Source organism: Aotus nancymaae, unplaced genomic scaffold, assembly GCF_030222135.1.
Source record: "Aotus nancymaae isolate 86718 unplaced genomic scaffold, 86718_ANA_hifiasm-v0.15.2.pri h1tg000067l, whole genome shotgun sequence".
In the NCBI taxonomy this organism is placed as follows: Eukaryota; Metazoa; Chordata; class Mammalia; order Primates; family Aotidae; genus Aotus; species Aotus nancymaae.
The window spans coordinates 25,589,477-25,608,405 of NW_026988482.1; the positions used below are offsets into that span (position 1 = coordinate 25,589,477).

Below are 18,929 nucleotides of genomic sequence, written 5' to 3' on the forward strand. Positions count from 1 at the left end.
CTTTATAATAATTCTTGAAATCAGGTAGTGTTAGCTTGAACTTTTTTTTCTTTTCAGTGTTGTCTTGGCTATTCTAGGTCCTTTGCATTTCCATATGAATTTTAAAATCAATTTGTCTATGTCTATAATTGGGATTTTGATTGGGGTTGAATTAAATCTGTTAATTAATTTGGAGAGATTGTCATCTTAACAGTATGGAGTCTTTTGACCAATGAACAAGCCATATCCATTTATTTAATTATTTTCAGAAATATTTAGTTCTCAGTATACAGATGTTTCATTTATTTTGACATATTTACCACTAAGTATTTCATAGGTTTTATCTTAGTTTAAATGGTATTGTTCTGGCTAGGCGTGGTGGCTCATGCCTGTAATCCCAGCACTTTGGGAGGCCGAGGTGGGTGGATCACCTGAGGTCAGTAGTTCAAGACCAGTCTGATAAACATGGTGAAACCCCATCTCTACTAAAATTACAAAAATTATGGGCATGGTGGCACATGCCTCTAATCCCAGCTACTCAGGAGGCTGAGGCAGGAGAATCACTTAAACCTTGGAGGCAGAGGTTGCAGTGAACCAAGATTGTGCCACTTCACTCTAGCCTGGGCAACAGAGCAAGAGTCTGTCTCAAAAAAAAAAAAGGGTATTGTTTTTAAAAACGTTTTGTTTTCTGCTAGTATATGGAAATATGGCTGATTTTTGCATAGTGATCTTGTATGATATTGCTAAACTCTGTTATTCTAGTAACTGTTTTGGTAGATTCCATTTGATTTTCAGGTTAGAAAATCATGATCTGCAAGTAGAGTTTAGCTCTTTTCAATTGTATGCCATTTATTTTTATTTTTTTTCTACCTGCCTGACTGCCCTGGCTACAACTTTCAGTACAGTTTTGAAAGTGATGCGAGTAGACATTCTTTATCGTTTCTGATCTTTTTCTTTAGAGATGGGGTCTTGCTATGTTGCCCAAGCTGATCTTGAATTCCTTGCCTCAAGCGATCCTTCCACTTCAGCCTCCCAAGGTGCTGGGATTGCAGGTGTGAGCCAGTGTGCTTGGCCCTATTGTTTGTGATATTAGAGGGAAAGGATTCTGTCTTGTAAAGTTGATTTCTTAAACTAGTGAGTTCCTACAGTGAATATAAGTAAACACTGGGTGGGGAAAGACAAGAGACTGTGTAGGATGCCAGAGTTGTGGGTGTTCTCTCTAGAGAGCAAAGACAGATTTGGTCACAGCTGGGGAAGCAATGAATAGTCAGTTAAAGGAATGGAAAAAAGAGCTCCAAAGTGCCTCTTGTTGATAATGTTTGCCCACTCTTCAAGAAGGAAATGAATTTCTTGAAACTAAATACAATCTCTGAAAAACAGTGCTTTATGGTGGGACAAGTTGGTACTTTTAGGATTTGCATGGCTTGGATGTAACATTTCCTCCAAACTCTAAATCCCCTTTCATCGTGGTTTCTTACCAAACTACCTTCTGTTGCACTTGTAGTATACTGTGCTACCAGTAGTAGGTTACATTGAATAGAGGACATCAGCATCTTGGATGCTGGAAAAGAATGTCCTTCACTGAAAATTTAATTACTTAGTAGGCTGATTTACATACTGAGTTATTTCTTAGAATTGATTCTCGGTGAGTGTTATGGTGACTTTTATGGGTCAGATGAACTCTGTTTCAAATGCCTTCTTATTTATCGTAACAAATAATGCTGTTTTTTTAGGCCTGTTAGAAAATTGCCATCTAGATTTCTCCTGATGATACTTCCTGCCTGCCTTCCTTCTTTCCTCTGTCTCCCAAAATTAAAATTAGATGGGATAGTTTGTGTGTGGCATGCCTAGGAAAGTGCTTGAGATGAGAGCCGGTGTTCATCAATTAGTTTCTATCGGCACTTACCTCCTCTTTATAGTTTTTCTAGGTATACCTTTAACTTGTCTTCCTGTGTTTCAAATAGTTAATTAAAACCTTGTTTTGCTTCTGTATCCTGGTACAAATTTAGCATTTAATGTTTACATAGCTATAGGTGAAACATGCTTTTTATCACTATGTTCTGTTGCGAGTACATTTGTAGTGTATAGTATGGCATGGGAGAATGGGAACTGGGGAAGTAAGGATTAAGTTTCAGGCAAATGGGGAAGAAAAGAAGTAAAAGAAAATAAGTAAGAAGTAAAAGCAGTAAATGATTTTCTTCTCTACCTGGTCATGTAAATAGCTTCAGATAATGAGCTTATTCGTTTGGTTTAAGGCTGAAGTGGCTTAGTAAGGATAGATATTTTTGTGAGTCAATCTACAGTCAACATCCTTCTCAAACTTGCTTTTATACCTATTTTTAAAAATCCTGTTAGTGGACATCATCTTTCACTGCCTCTTTGGATTAAGCATGTCTCACAGAAAAAATCCCATCATAGAGACTTCTTACCAGCTATTTATATTCTGAAAAGAAAGGTAGGAAAGACTATCTAGATGCACATTACAGTTAATTTGGTGTATTTACTCTCTAATAATTTGTCAGATAAAAGTCTTGGGCCATTTATATAAATGTCATTTCAGATGCCGTAAGGTAGTGTTTAACTGACAGTATTTTCTTTAGGGTGTAGCCTAACTCCTTAGTTAATTTTCTGTCTTTCATTACTTTTCTCAAATTCATTATATATTCTGCCTTTGCCCAGTTCCCTAGTGTGCCTTAAAGAAGGGGTCCCCAACCCTTGGGCCGCTGACTGGTACCAGTCTATGGCCTGTTAGGAACTGGGCCTCACTGTGGGAAGTTAGCAGCGAGCAAGCCAGTGCAACCACCTGAGCTCCACCTCCTCTCAGATCAGCAGGGGCATTAGATTCTCATAGGAACTCAAACCCTATTGTGAATTGTGTATGTGAGGGATCTAGATTGTGTGCTCCTTATGAGAATCTAACTAGTGCCTGATGATGTGAGGTAGGACAATTTCATCCCCAAAACATCATCGCCAACCTGGCTCCGGGACTGTGGAAAATTGTCTTCCATGAAATTGGTGCCTGGTGCCAAAAAGGTTAGGAACCTCTGCCTTAAAGAGTTTATAGTCTCCTTTTGATTTTGCATTGCAGTGCTTCACTTGCTTTGCATGAGGTAGTGCTAAAATAATAGTTAATTATCAGTTGGGAAAAAAGTGTGGATTGCTTTGGCATTATTCATGGCCAGTTTTGAATGCTTTAAGCTAGATTTTCTCTGCTGTCCATTTGCTCCCAGGGTGTGTTACTCGACCATCCAGCTGATGTGTGCTCTAGAATGTAAATTAATTTTGTAATTGGCCCAAGCAAAACATAATTAAGCAGACAGATATGCTGTAAGAGATTATCTGTGCAAACCTAAACAAATTATTTTTTGGGTGAGCCATAATTTTTTTTTCTTTTTTATTTGTATGGATAATACAGAAGTAACTTACCTAGAATAGCTTCTCATTTAATGTAATAATTTTAATAATGCAATAATCCTTCAAATGCAAACAATTTTTTTTAACTTAGAAATAAGAAAAAGGGCATAAGTATATATAGGACTGATATTTTTGTGGGTATTTAAAGCAGTATAAGGTGATAATAGGTCTACTTGTTGGATTAAAACTACTTTTTATATGTCCTTCAACCCTGTGACATAAAAATAATGGACTTTTTTTTTAAACTTTAAGTTCTGGGATGCATATGCTGAATGTGCAGGTTTGTTGCACAGGTATACATGTGCCACGGTGGTTTGCTGCTCCTATCAACCTGTCATCTAGGTTTTAAGCCCCACATGCATTAGATATTTGTCCTAATGCTCTCCCTCTTCTTCCCCCCATCTCCCTGACAGGATCCGGTGTGTGATGTTCCCCTCCCTGTGTCCACGTGTTCACATTAAAAAACAGACTTTCTATAAGCAGTTGTAATGCAGTGAATGCATAGGTATTACGCTTATGTGAGTGTTAACTGAAATTCATATTAATCTTTCCATCTTGATCTTATTATGGTACCACGAAATAGTACCAGTTAAATACATGTGTTATAGCATGTATATAGCTTATGTTTTGATAGTTTGAAATAAACCCCATGTATTATTCCATTCTCATACTGCTATAAAGATATTACCTGAGACTAGGTAATTTATAAAGGAGAGGAGTTTTAAAGACTCACAATTCCACATGGCTGGGTAGACCTCAGGAAACTTACAGTCATGGTGGAAGGCAAAGGGGAAGCAAGCTTGGACCTTCTCACATGGTGGCAGGAGATAGAAGTATGAGAAGTGAAGGGGGAAGAGCTTCTTTTAAAACCATCAGATCAGCAGGGTGCGGTAGCTCATGCCTGTAATCCTAGCACTTTGGGATGCTGAGGTGGATGGATTATGAGATCAGGAGTTGAAGACCAGCCTGGCTAAGAGGGTGAAACCCTGTCTCTACTAAAAATAAAAAAAATTAGCCAGGCATGGTGGCGGGCACCTGTAATCCCAGCTACTCAGGAGGCTGAGGCAGAGAATCACTTGAACTCAGGAGGCGGAGGTTGCAGTGAGCCGAGATTGTGCCACTGCACTCCAGCCTGGGTGACAGAGTGAGACTCTGTCTCAAACAAACAAACAAAAAAACCATCGGATCTCCTGAAAAACCTCAGTATCACAAGAACCTCATAGGGGAACCACTCCCATGATCCAATCACCTTCTACCAGATGTCTCCCTAGACGTGTGAGAATTATGGGGATTACAATTCAAGATGAGATTTGGGTAGGGATACAGCCAAACTGTATCACCCCAGCACCTGTAATGTTTTTTCTTTTTCTCCTTTTCCTTTGTGCTTCATAGGGAAGCTTGTCGAATAGAAAATATGATAATTCACTGGAAGCTTTCTTTGTAAGAAAAGTATGTTAGGTAATTTAAAAATACTCTAGCGAAGAGAAAAAACTACTTAGCAACTATAGGCTGGGTGTAGTGGCTCATGCCTGTAATTCCAGCACCTTGGGAGGCCAAGGCGGGTGGATCATGAGGTCAAGAGATTGAGACCATCCTGGCCAACGTGGTGAAACTCCATCCCTACTAAAAAATATAAAAATTAGCTGGGTGTGGTGATGCACACCTGTAGTCCCAGCTGCTTGGGAGGCTGAGGCAGGAGAATTGCTGGAACTCGGGAGGTAGAGGTTGCAGTGAGCCAAGATTGCACCACTGCAGTCCAGCCTGGCAATGGAGCAAGACTGTGTCTCAAAAAAAAATAAAAGAAAAGAAACATTACTTTCATGTAGTGTAATGATCTACAACACTATAAATTCCTCCCTCCCATACTTTGTGCTACTTTTGTTACAAATTTTGCTTTTCAATATACTATAAATATACGACATTGGTACTATTTTTACTTTAGACTGGGAGTTTGCAAATATTTTCTCTAAAAGGCTAAATAGTAAGTACTTTAGACTTCATGGGTCATGAGGCAAATTTGAGGATATTATATAGGTACTTAGATAACAGTAGAGGGAAAAAAACCTCCACACATTTTTACTGATGAAATAAAAAATATAATAGTTGAATATGATGTTTTATAATACCTGTCTACTAATGAGAAGAATAGAATCTTTTTTGAATAACATTTTAGTTACTTCGTGTTCACTGTTCCCTGTGATAAAAATAATTTATTAATCTTCATCTGTCAATGCTGATCTGTAATGAGATTTTATGTATTTTATCTGTAGAAATACCTTTTCATATAAATAGATATTACCAAATGCTGGCGTCACTCCAAAGGTGATTTTTTTTTTTTTTTTTTTTGAGACATGGTCTTGCTTTGTTGCCCAGGCTGGAGTGTAGTGCCGTGATCAAGGCTCAATGAAGCCTCAATTTTCTGGGTTCAAGTGATTCTTCCAATTTGGCCTCCCGAGTTACTGGGACTATAAGCATGTGCCACCACACCTGGATAATTTTTTTTTAAATTTTTAGTTTAATTTTTAGAGACAGGGTCTCACTATGCTGCCTAAGCTGATCTCAAAATTCTGGGCTCAGACAGTCCTTCTGTCTTGGCCTTCCAAATTGCTGGGATTATAGGCGTGAGCCGCCATGTCTCGCCCATAGGCACATATTTTAATTTGAGAATATTTGTCACTTAGAAGGCATTTATGGGAATCTGTTCCAGTCTTTTCTTGTTATTTGCCACTTAATATGTTATTACATTGCAGATTAAAGTACTTCCAGTGAGGTTAGGTGGCAGCTCATCAGTTGTACTGTTAAATGGATTGTGAAATACAGAAATTTCCTTTGAAGTTGCAACATTTTCCTTTGCAGTTGCATGAAGTTTAAAAAATGCTGCAGGCCGGCACTTCGGGAGGTCAAGGAGGATGGATCACCTGAGGTCAGGAGTTTGAGACCAGCCTGGCCAACATGGTGAAACCCTGTCTCTACTAAAAATACAAAAATTAGCCTGTTTTTGGTGGCATATACCTGTAGTCCCAGCTACATGGGAGGCTCAGGCAGGAGAATTGCTTGAACCTGGGAGGTGGAGGTTACAGTAAACCGAGATCCCACCATTGCACTCCAGCCTGGGCAACAGAGTGAGACTCTGTCTCAAAAAAAAAAAAAAAAAAAAAGAAAGAAAGAAAGAAACAAAGAAGTGCTGCAGGAGGAACAGAAAACCAAATAGTGCATGTTTTCACTTATAAGTAGGAGCTAAGCATTGAACATACAGGGACATAAATATGGGAACAATAGACACTGTGGACTACTTGAAGGTGGAGGGAGTGGGATGGGTAAAAAAAAACTACCTACCAGGTACTATGCTAACAACCAGTTGATGGGATTTGTACTCCAAACCCAGCATCATGCAATATTTTCATGTAACAAATCTGCACATGTACTCCTTGCATCTAAAAAGTTGAAATAAATAAGAAAACTTTTTAATTGAAAAAAAAAGTTGCAGGAGCTATACTTTGAGCACAAAAACATATTTGCTGCGAATCTGAATGAGAATGGAGAAACTGCTTTTTGTTTTAACAACTTTTTTTTTTTGAATGGAGTTTTGCTCTTGTCGCCCAGGCTGGAGTGCAATGGTGTTATCTCAGCTCACTGCAACCTCTGCCTCCTGGGTTCAAATGATTCTTCTGCCTCAGCCTTCCAAGTAGCTGGGATTACAGGCGTGCGCCTCCATGCCTGGCCAATTTTGTATTTTTAGTAGAGATAGGGTTTTACCATGTTTGCCACGCTGGTCTTGAACTCCTAACCTCAGGTAATCCACCTGCCTCAGCCTTCCATAGTGCTACGATTAGAGGTGTGAGCCACCACTCCCTGCCTCTTTTCACTTTTGACAGCATGGGAAATGTGTAAAGCAGCTTGGTATTACTTGTGATTCAGGTTGTTGTTGAAATGACTTTAAAGCAGTTAGGAGTTTCACATATAAGTGTGTTTTTTAAGTTGCATTCATTAAAAAAAATATCAAAATTTCAGCAAAAGCTAGTTTCCAAAACCATTTATTATTTGATAATAGTGGTTGAGGGCAGTTCTCATTCAGAAAAATTTGAGTTTAACCTTATAAGTTCAAACAATTGCAAAAACATGACCACCACTAAGCCATCTTACTCTATACTTGATCAAGTCAGTATATTTAGTTTCTATTTTTCACAGAGGTTCACAGAAGTGAAGATTTTTAAGTCCATGTGAGTGATTGAAGTTCATCATTGACTAATGGTTGTGGAGTCAAATAATTTTTTCAGAGTACTTCTTGATGAATAACACCATAGGTTTTAAACATCTTGCATTTTTATAAGCTTTGTAAATTTACCCAACTCAACCTTTTTCTGTTCCATGTATAGTTTCACCTCTGTTAGTTGTAACACCTCAGCAGATACCACTTCAGGTTATAATGAATTAGTGTCTCAACTTGTTCAGTCACTTTGGACTTGCAAGTGACTCCTTGAATATAACTCAACAGTATCAGTAATATCTGTTGATGTAAAAGAGAACCTCTTGTGTTACTTTGCCTTTTGATAAAATATACAGTACATTGGTTTTTAGTATATTCAGGTTGTGCAACCATCATCATCTAATTTCAGAACATTTTCATCACCCAGGAAAGAAACTCTGTACCCAGTAGCAATCAATTCTTATTCCCTTCTCTAGAAAATAGATTAGCGAATCCATTTTCTGTGTCCATGTATTTGCCTATACTGGATATTTCATATAAATGGAATCATATAATATATAACCTTTTGTGTATGGCTTCTTTTACTTAGCATAGGATTTCAAGGTGCATCTGTGTTGTAGCATGTATCAGTATTTTATTAGTTTTGTAGACTAATAGTATTCTACTGTATAGAGAAGAATTCCACTGAGGGGCAGAAGTAGGTTTAAGGCCGAGGGAGAGACCAAGACAAATTTTAGAACAGTAGTGAGAGTTTATTAAAAAGTTTTAGAGCAGGAGTAAAGGAAGCACAGTATGCTTGGAAGAGGGCCAAGTGGGTTACTTGAGAGATCCAGGTGCCCTGTTTAGCCCTGGACTTGAGGTTTTATTTGCTGGCATGGTTCTGGAGTTTCTGTTTCTCCTCCCTTGATTTTTTCCACTGGGGTGGGCTGTCTGCATGTACAGTGGCCTGCCAGCACTTGTGAGGGGCTGCATGCACAGTGTGTTTATGGAAGTTGTACACATGCTAATTTGGGGGCGTTTTCCCCTTACCAGTAGAGTGTTTCCAGAGGAAGGTCATATACTGGTTAAACTCTGCCATTTTGCCTCATAATGTGCATGCTTGAGCCTGCTTGCCCAGTTCCTGCGATCTTATTGGGAAACTGCTGATCACCATCTTCCAGGTGTTTTCTGTGGTTGCCTGACATTCCAGAGGAGGAGAGGATGGGAGGGGTTCTTCTGCCCTGCTTATGTCTGTCTGCCTACTCTAACAGATACGTCACTTTTTTTTTTTTTTTTTTTTTTGAGATGGAGTTTTGCTCTTGTTGCCCAGGCTAGAGTGCAATGGCGTGGTCTCAGCTCACCGCAACCTTTGCCTCCTGGGTTCAACCGATTCTCCTGCGTCAGGCTCCCAAGTAGCTGGGATTACAGGCATGCCCCACCATGCCTGGCTAATTTTGTATTTTTAGTAGAGATGGGGTTTCTCCACGTTAGGCTGGTCTTGAACTCCCGATCACAGGTGATACACTTGCCTCGGCCTCCCAAAGTGCTGGGATTACAAGCGTGAGCCACCGTACCTGACTGATATGTCACATTTTGTTTATCAAAACATACATTTTTTTTTTTTTTTTTGCAAAACACACACTGTTTTGAACATGTGTGTGCAGGTTTTTATGAGAGCATATATTTTTAGTTCTCTTTAGCATATACTTAGAAGTCGAAATGCTAGATCAAATAGTAATTATATGCTTTTGAGGAACCAACAAGCTATTTTTCACAGGAGCTGCACCATTTTGCCTTTTCACCAATAATGTATCCTCACTTATACTTTTGTTGTCAGTCTTTTTGATTCTAGCAGATGCAGACTGATATCTTGTGGTTTTGATTAGCATTTCACTAATGACTAATGATGTGGAGCATTTTTTCAGTGCCTATTGGCCATTCGTATATCTTCTTTGGGAGAAATATCTATTCAGATCCTTTGCCTATTTAAAAATTGTGGGGTTTTTTTTCTTTTCTTTTTTTTTGAGACAGGATCTCAGTCTGTCACCCAGGCTGGATCATGGCTCACTACAGCCTCACCCTCCCAGGCTCAAGGAATCCTCCCATCTCAGCCTTCCGAGTAGCTGGGACTACAGGTACACACCACCACACCTGGCTAATTTTTCGTAGAGACAGGGTTTTGCCATATTTCCCAGGCTGATCTTGAACTCTTGGGCTTAAGCAATCCATCTATCTTGGGTTCCCAAAGTGTTGGGATTACAGGCGTGAGCCATTGTGCCCAGATTGTCTTTTTTTTTTTTTTTTTTTTTTTTTGAGACTGAGTCTTGCTCTCTCACCCAGGCTGAAGTGCAGTGGCATGATCTCGGCTCACTGCGGCCTCCGTCTCCTGGGTTCAAGTGATTCTCCTCCCTTAGCTTCCCAAGTAGCTGGAATTACAGGTGTGTGCCACTATGCCTGGCTAATTTTTGTATTTTTAGTAGAGGTGGGATTTCACCATGTTGACCAGGCTGGTCTTGAACTCCTGGCCTCAAGTGATCCACCTGCCTCGGCCTCCCAAAGTGCTGGGTTTACAGGCATGAGCCACCGTGCCCAGCCCAGATTGTCTTTTTATTGTTTTGTTGCAAAAGTTCTTTATATAGTCTAGATACAAGTCCCTTATAAGATATGTAATATAGAAATATTTTCTCCATTTTGTAGGTTTCCTTTTTACTTTCCTGGTGGTCTCTGTAGCACAAAAGTTTTGAATTTTGATAAAGTTTAATTTTCTTTTTTATTGCTTATGTTCTTGGTTTCACATTTAAGAAACCATTGCCAAATTCAAGGCTATAAAGGTTTACTTTTAAGAATTCTGTAGTTTAGCTCTTATATTTAGGTTTAAACCTTTTTGAGATGATTTTTTGTGTATGATGTGAAGAATCCAAGTTCATACTTTGCCTGTGGATATCTATTGAAAAGATGATTCTTTACCCCATTGAATTGTCTTGGCACCTTTATTGAAAATTAATTGGACATAAATTCGAAGATTATCTTCCCCATCTAGAGTCTTAGTTCTTTTCCATTGACATATGTTTATCCTTATGCCATTACCACAGTATCTTCACAATTGTAGCTTTATTGTAAGTATTAAAATTGGAAAGTGTGGATTCTTTATATTTTGTCCTCATTTTCAAGATTGTTTTTGGATATTCTGGATCTCTGTATCTCCATTTTTTTATTGTGGTTATATATTACCACAGTAAAAAGAAGATATATAATTAAATTTACAATTTTAGCCATTTGAAAGTGTACAGTTCTGTCTACAGCCATATCATCCTGAACATGCCTGATCTCGTCTGAAAGTGTATAGTTCTTCAGCATCAAGTACATATACACTGTTGTGTAATGACCATCTCTACCATCTATATCTAAAACTTTTTCATATTCCTCAACTTGAACTCTATACCCATTAAACACTGACTCATGCTTTCCCAGCCCCTGGCAACAAAAATTCTCCTTTTTTCTTTATGAATTTGAGTACTCTAGGAACATTATATTACAGATACTCCTCCTCTTATGATGAGGGTACATCCAAAAAGCTTGTTGTAAAATGATTAAATTGAACCATCATAAGTTGAGGATCGTCTATACTGGAATCATACAAAATTGTGACTAACTTATTTTACTTAGTGTAGTACCTTCAAGGTTTATCCATGTTGTAGCATGTCAAGATTTTGTTACTTTGTAAGGCTGAATAATATTCCATTGTAGACACATACCATATTTTATCTGTTAATCTGTCAGTGGACACTTGGATTACTTTCACTTTTTGGCTATTGTGTTTAATAATCGTGCTATGAACATGGGTATACAAATATCTGTCCTTGTCCCTGTTTTTGGATATATACCCAGAAGTGAATGGCTGGATCATATAATTCTGTTTAATATCAAATTAAAATTAAATTTGTTAAATCAAATTAGATATTTAATTCACTAAATTAAATACTTCGTTTAAATTCTTTTTAAATTAACTATATTTGATTATTCTGTGTAATATTTTCAGGAATTGATATACTGTTTTCCAGAGCAGCCACACCATTTTACATCCCCACCAGCAATGCAAAAAGTTCTGATTTCTCCACATCTTTGTTAACATTTGTTCTTTTTTTATTTTTTGGTAATAGCCATCCAGATGGGTGTGAAGTGGCATCTCATTGTGCTTTGATTTGGATTTCCCTAATGATTAGAGATGTTGAACATCTTTATATGTGCCTGTTGAGCATCTGTATATCTTCTTTGCAAAAATGCCTACTCAAGTCTTTTGTCCATTTTAAGAATCAGTTTGGGTTGGGTGTGTTGGCCCACACCCAATCCTAGCAGTTTGGGAAACTGAGACAGGAGGATTGCTTGAGCCCAGGAGTTCAAGACCAGCCTGGGTGACAAGTGAGACCCCGTCTGTATAAAAAAATGGAAAAAATTAGCTGGGCATGGTGGCACATGCTGTAGTTCCAACTACAGGGAGGCCTGGGAGGCTGAGGTGAGAGTATTGCTTGAGCCCAGGAGTTCAAGTCTACAATAAGCTATCATCATGCCGCTGCACTCCAGCCTGGGTAACCGAGTGAGATATTGTCTCAAAAAAAAAAAAAAAAAATCAGTTTGTTTATTGCTGATATGTAGGAGTTCTTTATCCTCTCAGTTAATTCCTTATCAGATATATGATTTAAAAATATTTTTTCCCATTCTATGGATTATTGTTGATGTATCCTTTGATGCATAAAAGTTTTTAATTTGATGAAGGCAAACTCTTTTTTTTTTCCCTGTACTTTTGATCATGAAGAAATCATTTCCAAACCCAGTGTAATGAAGCTTTTCCCTTATGTTTTCTTCTAAGAATTTTACAGTTTTAGCTTTTACTTTTAAGTCTTTGAGCCATTTTTAGTTTATTTTTGTATATGATGTGAGATAAGGGTCCATCCAACTTTATTCTTTTGCATGTGGTATCCGGTTTTCCACCACCTCTGGTTGAAAAGACTGTCAGTTCTTTGTTGAATGGTCCTGGCACATTTGTCGAAAACCAAGTGATCATTTATGTGAGGGTTTGTTTCTAAGATCACAACTGATTTTTATATGCAGATGGTTCTTGACTTATGATGGTTTGTTTTATGGTTTTTGGACTTTACGATGGTGTGAAAGTGATGAAAATTCAGTAGAAATCTTACCTTAAGTAATCATACAACCATTCTCTTTTTCACTTTCAGTACAATACTCAGTAAATTATATGAGACATTGAACATCTTTTAAAATAGGCTTTGTGTTAGATGATTTTGTGCAGCTGTAGGCTAATTGAAGTATTTGAGCATGTTTAAAATAGGCTAGGCTAAATTATGATGTTTGGTAGGTTAGATATTTTAAATGCACTTTCAATTAAAGATATTTTTAACTTACAATGGATTTATCAGAATGTAACCATATTGTTAGTCGAGGAGCATCTGTGCAGATTGTGTATCCTGCAGCCTTGCTAAACTAGTTTGCTACCTCTAATAGTTTCATGTGAATTCCTTACTTTAAAAAAAATACACACAAGATCCTGTCATCTTTAAATGGAGGTAGTTTTGTACCCTACTTTCTGATCCTGATCTTATAAAGCATTCAGGTTTTCTTTAGTAAGTGTGATGTTACCTATGGGTTGAGGAAGTTACCTTGTATTCCTAATATTCTGAGTTTTTTTTTTTAATCATTAAAGGGTGTTAGATTTTGTCAAATGTTATTTCTGCATCCAGAATAAATCCCACTTCATCATGTATAATCATCTTTATATGTTAAGAATTTTTTCCTTTGTGATATGTTTGTTTGGTTTTGGCATGAGAGTAAGTAACATTGCCTTGGGAGTTGTTCCTTCCTTTTTTTATTTATTGAACGTTTTTTTGAAGGATTAGTGTTATTTTTTAAGCATTTGGTAAAGTTCACCAGGACAGATGCTCCTTGAATTACAATGGGGTTGTATCTTAATAAATTCATCATAAATGGAAAATATCATAAGTTGAAAATCCACTTAAAAATACCCTGATAAACCCATTGTAAAGTCAAAAAGTTGTAAGTTCAGATGCTTTTCAACTTACAACTGGGTTATATCTCAGTAAATCATTGTAAAGTTGAAAATTATATTTCTAACCATTGTTAAGTCAGGGACCATCTGTCTGGTCTTGGACCTGTGAGCAGCATTGTGATTACTGCTTCAATCTCTTTTCATATTGGAGATCAATTCAGATTCTTCTATTTCTTCTTTATTTTCATTTTTATTTTTTATTTTTGAGATGGAGTCTCGTTCTGTTGCCCAGGATGGAGTGCAGCGTTGTGATCTCTGCTCACTGCAAGCTCTGCCTCCTGGGTTCAAGCAGTTTCCACTGCCTCAGCCTCCTGAGTAGCTGGGATTGCAGGTGTGCATCACCAAGCCTGGCTGATTTTTGTATTTTTAGTAGAGACAGGGTTTTGCCATGTTGGCCAGGCTGGTCTCAAACTCCTGACCTCAGGTGATCCACCTGCATGGCCTCCCAAAGTGCTGGGATTATAGGCGTGAGCCATCACGCCTGGCCTCTGTTTCTTCTTGAGTTAGTTTTGATCCTATGTTTCATTTTAGAAATTTGTCCATTTAGTCTAGCTTATCTAAAATTTTGGCATACAATTGTTCAAAGTATTTTTAAAATATTTTTAATTTTTTTAATGTTGGTAGTAATGTTTCCACTTTCATTCCTGATATTAGTAATTTAAGTCTTCTCTCTGTTTTTCTTGGTCAACCTGGTTAAAGGTCAATTATGTTGATATTTTCAAAGAACCAACTTTTGGTTTCATCGATATCTTTGCTCACAGTTTTCAAGTTGACTATGGATATTGGTCTATATATATACAGCTCTTAGAGCACTTATTCTCAGCAAAATGCAAAAGGTCTTGAACAAATTTATATTCTCAGGACATTTCTTTGCTGTGATCAAACAGAATTTAATTAATTCACTATTTGTAGATAGCTGTCCTTGTACAACTAGCTAATGAGCTACTCAGAAATATACTTTTGTTAGTTTTATTGTCATTTCTATTTTTGTGAAGTTCTGTGATGAGATGTATTAATTTTTTTTCCCGATAGATGGTTTCCTGTGAATTGGAAATTGTGCTGAATGCTTAGTCTGGTAATGCTAATATATATTCTTTTAGCACAGATTTCATATTATTGCATAATAAACAGAAATAAGTACTACAAAAGCTGTATACAATTGGCCCCTCATATCTGTGGGTTCTGTATCTGTGGATTCAACCAACAACAGATCAAAAATAGAAAAAAACATGACAATACCATGATTAAAAAAAACAAAATTATTACTTACAGGCATATAGAATTTATACTGTATTAGATATTATAATTAATCTAGAGATGGTTTAAAGTATACAAGAGGATGTGTATAGGTTATATACAAATACTACACCATTTTATATCAGGGACTTGAACATCCATAGATTTTAGTATCTGTAGAAGATCCTGGAATCCATCTTCTATGAACACTGAGGGATGACTGTTATGGAATTATGCTGTAAGTACTGTTCATAACCCTTTCTACTTAACATAGTATGAAAAAATTTGAAGTTAATAAATATCTATACAATTTAAGAATTATCAGCTCAGTATGATGACACATGCCTGTAGTTCCAGCCACTTGGGAGAGGCAGGAGGATCACTTGAGCCAAGGGGTTTGAGACCAGCCTGGGGAACATGATGAGACCCCATCTCTTTAAAAAAAATTTTTTTTTAAATGTTGAAAAAGTATATCTTCTTCCTAATATGTTGTTTTTCAAAAGTCTCCGTGTTATTTTGCCATGGATAAATCATTAATTTTATGTGGTTAACAATGGTACAAGTCTAAAGGAGTAATGTTAAAGGGCCTATTTGTTTTGTTTTGTTTTTAGTGGAGATAGGATTGCATCATGATGGCCAGACTGATCTTGAATGCCTGACCTTAAGTTATCTGCCTGCTTCAGCCTCCCAAAGTGCTAGGATTATGGGCATGAGTCACTGCACCTGACCAAAGGCATATTTGTTTTGAAGCTGCCGCTTTCTTAGATTTTTTTTTTTTTTTTTTTTTTTTTTGAGACAGTCTTGCTTTGTTGCCTAGGCTGGAGTGCAGTGGTGCAATTTCGGCTCACTGCAAACTCTGCCTCCTGGGTTCAAGTGATTCTTTTGCCTCAGCCTCCTGAGCAGCTGGGATCAAAGGCACGTACCACCATGTCCAGCTAATTTTTTTGAATTTTTAGTAGAGACACGGTTTCACCATGTTGGCCAGACTGGTTTCGAACTCCTGACCTCAAGTGATCTGCCCATCTCAGCTTCTCAAAGTGCTGGGATTACAGACATGAACCACTGCGCCCGGCCTTTCTTAGAATTTATCAAGTATCTGACAGACACAGTGGGGAATGGAGCCAAACAATCTATTAACTAATAGGTTTAGTCTTAATGATATGCCTACAAATAAAGTATAGGCCTGAAAATGGATCCATGATTATAGGGAGAAAGCTCTCCTCTCTTTCAGGCTTCCTGCTTTTCTAGGAGGTATAATTTATTTTTCTTTCTTCCTCTTTTTATATTAATTTAAAAAATTGAATTTATTTTTAAAGTTTTATTTTTAATTGACACATAATATGCATATTTATGGGGTACAGTGTGATGTTTTGATACATGTACACATTGTGCAATGATCGAATCAGGGCAGTTAGGTTTTCCATCACCTCAAGCACTTGTCATTTCTTCCTGGTGAGAACATTCAAAATCCTCTCTTCTAGCTATTTTGAAATATACAATACATCATTGTTAAGTGTAGTCATCTTACTATGAAATAGAACACCGGAATGTATTCCCCCTATCTAACTGCAACTTTGTTTGGACAAACCTCTAACCATTCTCCATCCCTTAACTGCACCCCCTGGCCCCCATTCCCACTGCTGGTAACCACTGTTCTACTCTCTACGTCTGTGGGATCAACTTTTTAAAACTCCACATGAGTGGAATAATACAGTATTTATCCTTTTGTGCTTGGCTTATTTCACTTAATGTCTTCTAGGTTCATCTATCTTGTTGCAAGTGACAGGATTCCATTCTCTTTTTATGGCTGAATGGTATTCTATTGTGTATGTATATCACATTAAAAAATTCGTTCATCCATTGATGGACACTTAGGTTGATTCCATATCTTGGCTATTGTGAATAGTGCTACAATAAACATGGGAGTGCAGATATCTCTGATATACTGGTTTAATTTCCTTTGGATATATACACGGTAGTGGGATTGTAGAATTATATGGTAGTTATATTTTTTAAGTTTTGGAAGAACCACCATACCGTTGTCCTGAATGGCTGTACTAATTTACATTTCCACCAGCAGTGTATGAGAATTTCCTTTCTCTTCACAGTCTCATCAGCATTTTTTTTTGTCTTTTTGATAATTACCATCCTAACTGGGATGAGTTGATAACTCATTGTGGTTTTGATTTACATTTCTCTGATGATTAATGATGTTGAGCATTTCTTCATATACCTGTTCATCATATGTATGTCTTCTTTTGGGAAATATTTAGTGCATTTTTAATTGGATTATTTGTTTGTTTTTGTTTTTTGCTATTGAGTTCCTTATATTCTGGATATTAACATCCCTTGTCTGATGCATAGTTTGCAGATATTTTCTCCCATTCTGTAGATTTTTGTTGTTTTCTTTACTGTTCAGAACTTTTTTAGTTTAATGTAATCCTTTTTCATTAAACATTTTTTGGCCTGTGCTTTTGGGAAATCTCTTCTTTTGGGAAATATTTAGTGCATTTTTAATTGGATTATTTGTTTGTTTGTTTGTTTTTTGCTATTGAGTTTAGTTCCTTATATTCTGGATATTAACATCCATTGTCTGATGCATAGTTTGCAAATATTTTCTCCCATTCTGTAGATTTTTGTTGTTTTCTTTACTGTTCAGAACCTTTTTAGTTTAATGTAATCCTTTTTCATTAAACATTTTTTGGCCTGTGCTTTTGCCAGACTAATGTTATAAATTGTTTCTCCTATGGTCTTTACTAGTAGCTTTCAATAATAGTCAATATCCCTTCATGGTAAAAACTCTGAACATGTTAGATGTATTAATAGAAGGAACATACTTCAGCACAATTAAGTCCGTATATGACAAACCCATGGCTAACATCATACTGAATGGGGAAAAGTTAAAAGCTTTTCCTTTACAATATGGACCAAGATGAAGATGCCCACTTTGACCACTCCTGTTCAACACAGTACTAGAAGTCTTGGCTGAGCACAGTGGCTCACACCTGTAATCCTAGCATTTTGGAAGTCTGAGGCAGGTGGATCACTTGAAGCAAGGAGTTCGAGACCAGCCTGGCCGACATGGTGAAACCTGTCTCTACTAAAAATACAAAAATGAGCTGGGTGTGATGGTGGGCGCCTGTAATCCCAGCTGCTCGGGAGGCTGAGGCAGGAGAATCGCTTGAATCTGATAGGCAGAGGTGACATTGAGCTGAGATTATGTCATTGCACTTCAGCCTGGGCGACAGAGCGAGACTCTGTCTCAAAAAAAAAAAAAGAAGTTTTAGCCAGAGCAATTAGGCAAGAGAAAGAAATAAAGGGTATCTAAATTGGGAAGGAGAAAGTCAAATTGTCCCTGTTTGTAGATGACATGATCTTATATATTGAAAACTATAGACTTCGTCAAAAAACTATTAAAACTAATAAAAGAATCCAGTAAAATTGCAGGCTACAAAATTAACATACAAAGCCTTTCCTGGAACAGGACAAGGATGTCCACTTTCACCAGTTGTTCAACACAGTCCTAGATAGAACAATCAGACAAGAGAAAGATATAATGGCATCCCAACTGAAAAGGGAGAAGTCAGATTATCCATGTTTGCAGATGATATTATCTTATGTTTGGAAAAACCTAAAGATTCCAACAAAAAACAATTAGAACTGATAAATCCAGTAAAGTTGCAGGATACAAAATCAACATACAAAAGTCAGTAGCATTTCTATATGCCAAGAGTGAACAATTTGAAAAAGAAAAAAGTAATCTCAGTTAAAATAGTTACACATAAAATTAAATAGGAGTTAACCAAAAAAGTGAAAGATATCCATAATGCAAACTATAAACATTGATGAAAGAAATTAAAGGTGACACAAAAAAAATGAAAAAATAATTTCATGTTCATTGATTGGAACAATCAATATTGTTAAAATGTCCATTCTACCAAAAGAAATCTACAGATTCAAGGTACTGGCTATCAAAATACTGATGACATTCTTCACAAAAATAGAAAAAAAACCACTAAAATTTATATGGAA

At 37.0% G+C, this 18,929-nt stretch overlaps 1 protein-coding gene across 5 annotated transcripts in view; it reads left to right on the plus strand.

Moving 5' to 3' along the window:
- The window catches only part of DOCK3 (dedicator of cytokinesis 3), a 610,183-nt gene that overhangs the window by 94,128 nt on the left and 497,126 nt on the right, over nt 1-18,929 (plus strand). The gene's annotated exons all lie outside the window — the stretch shown is intronic.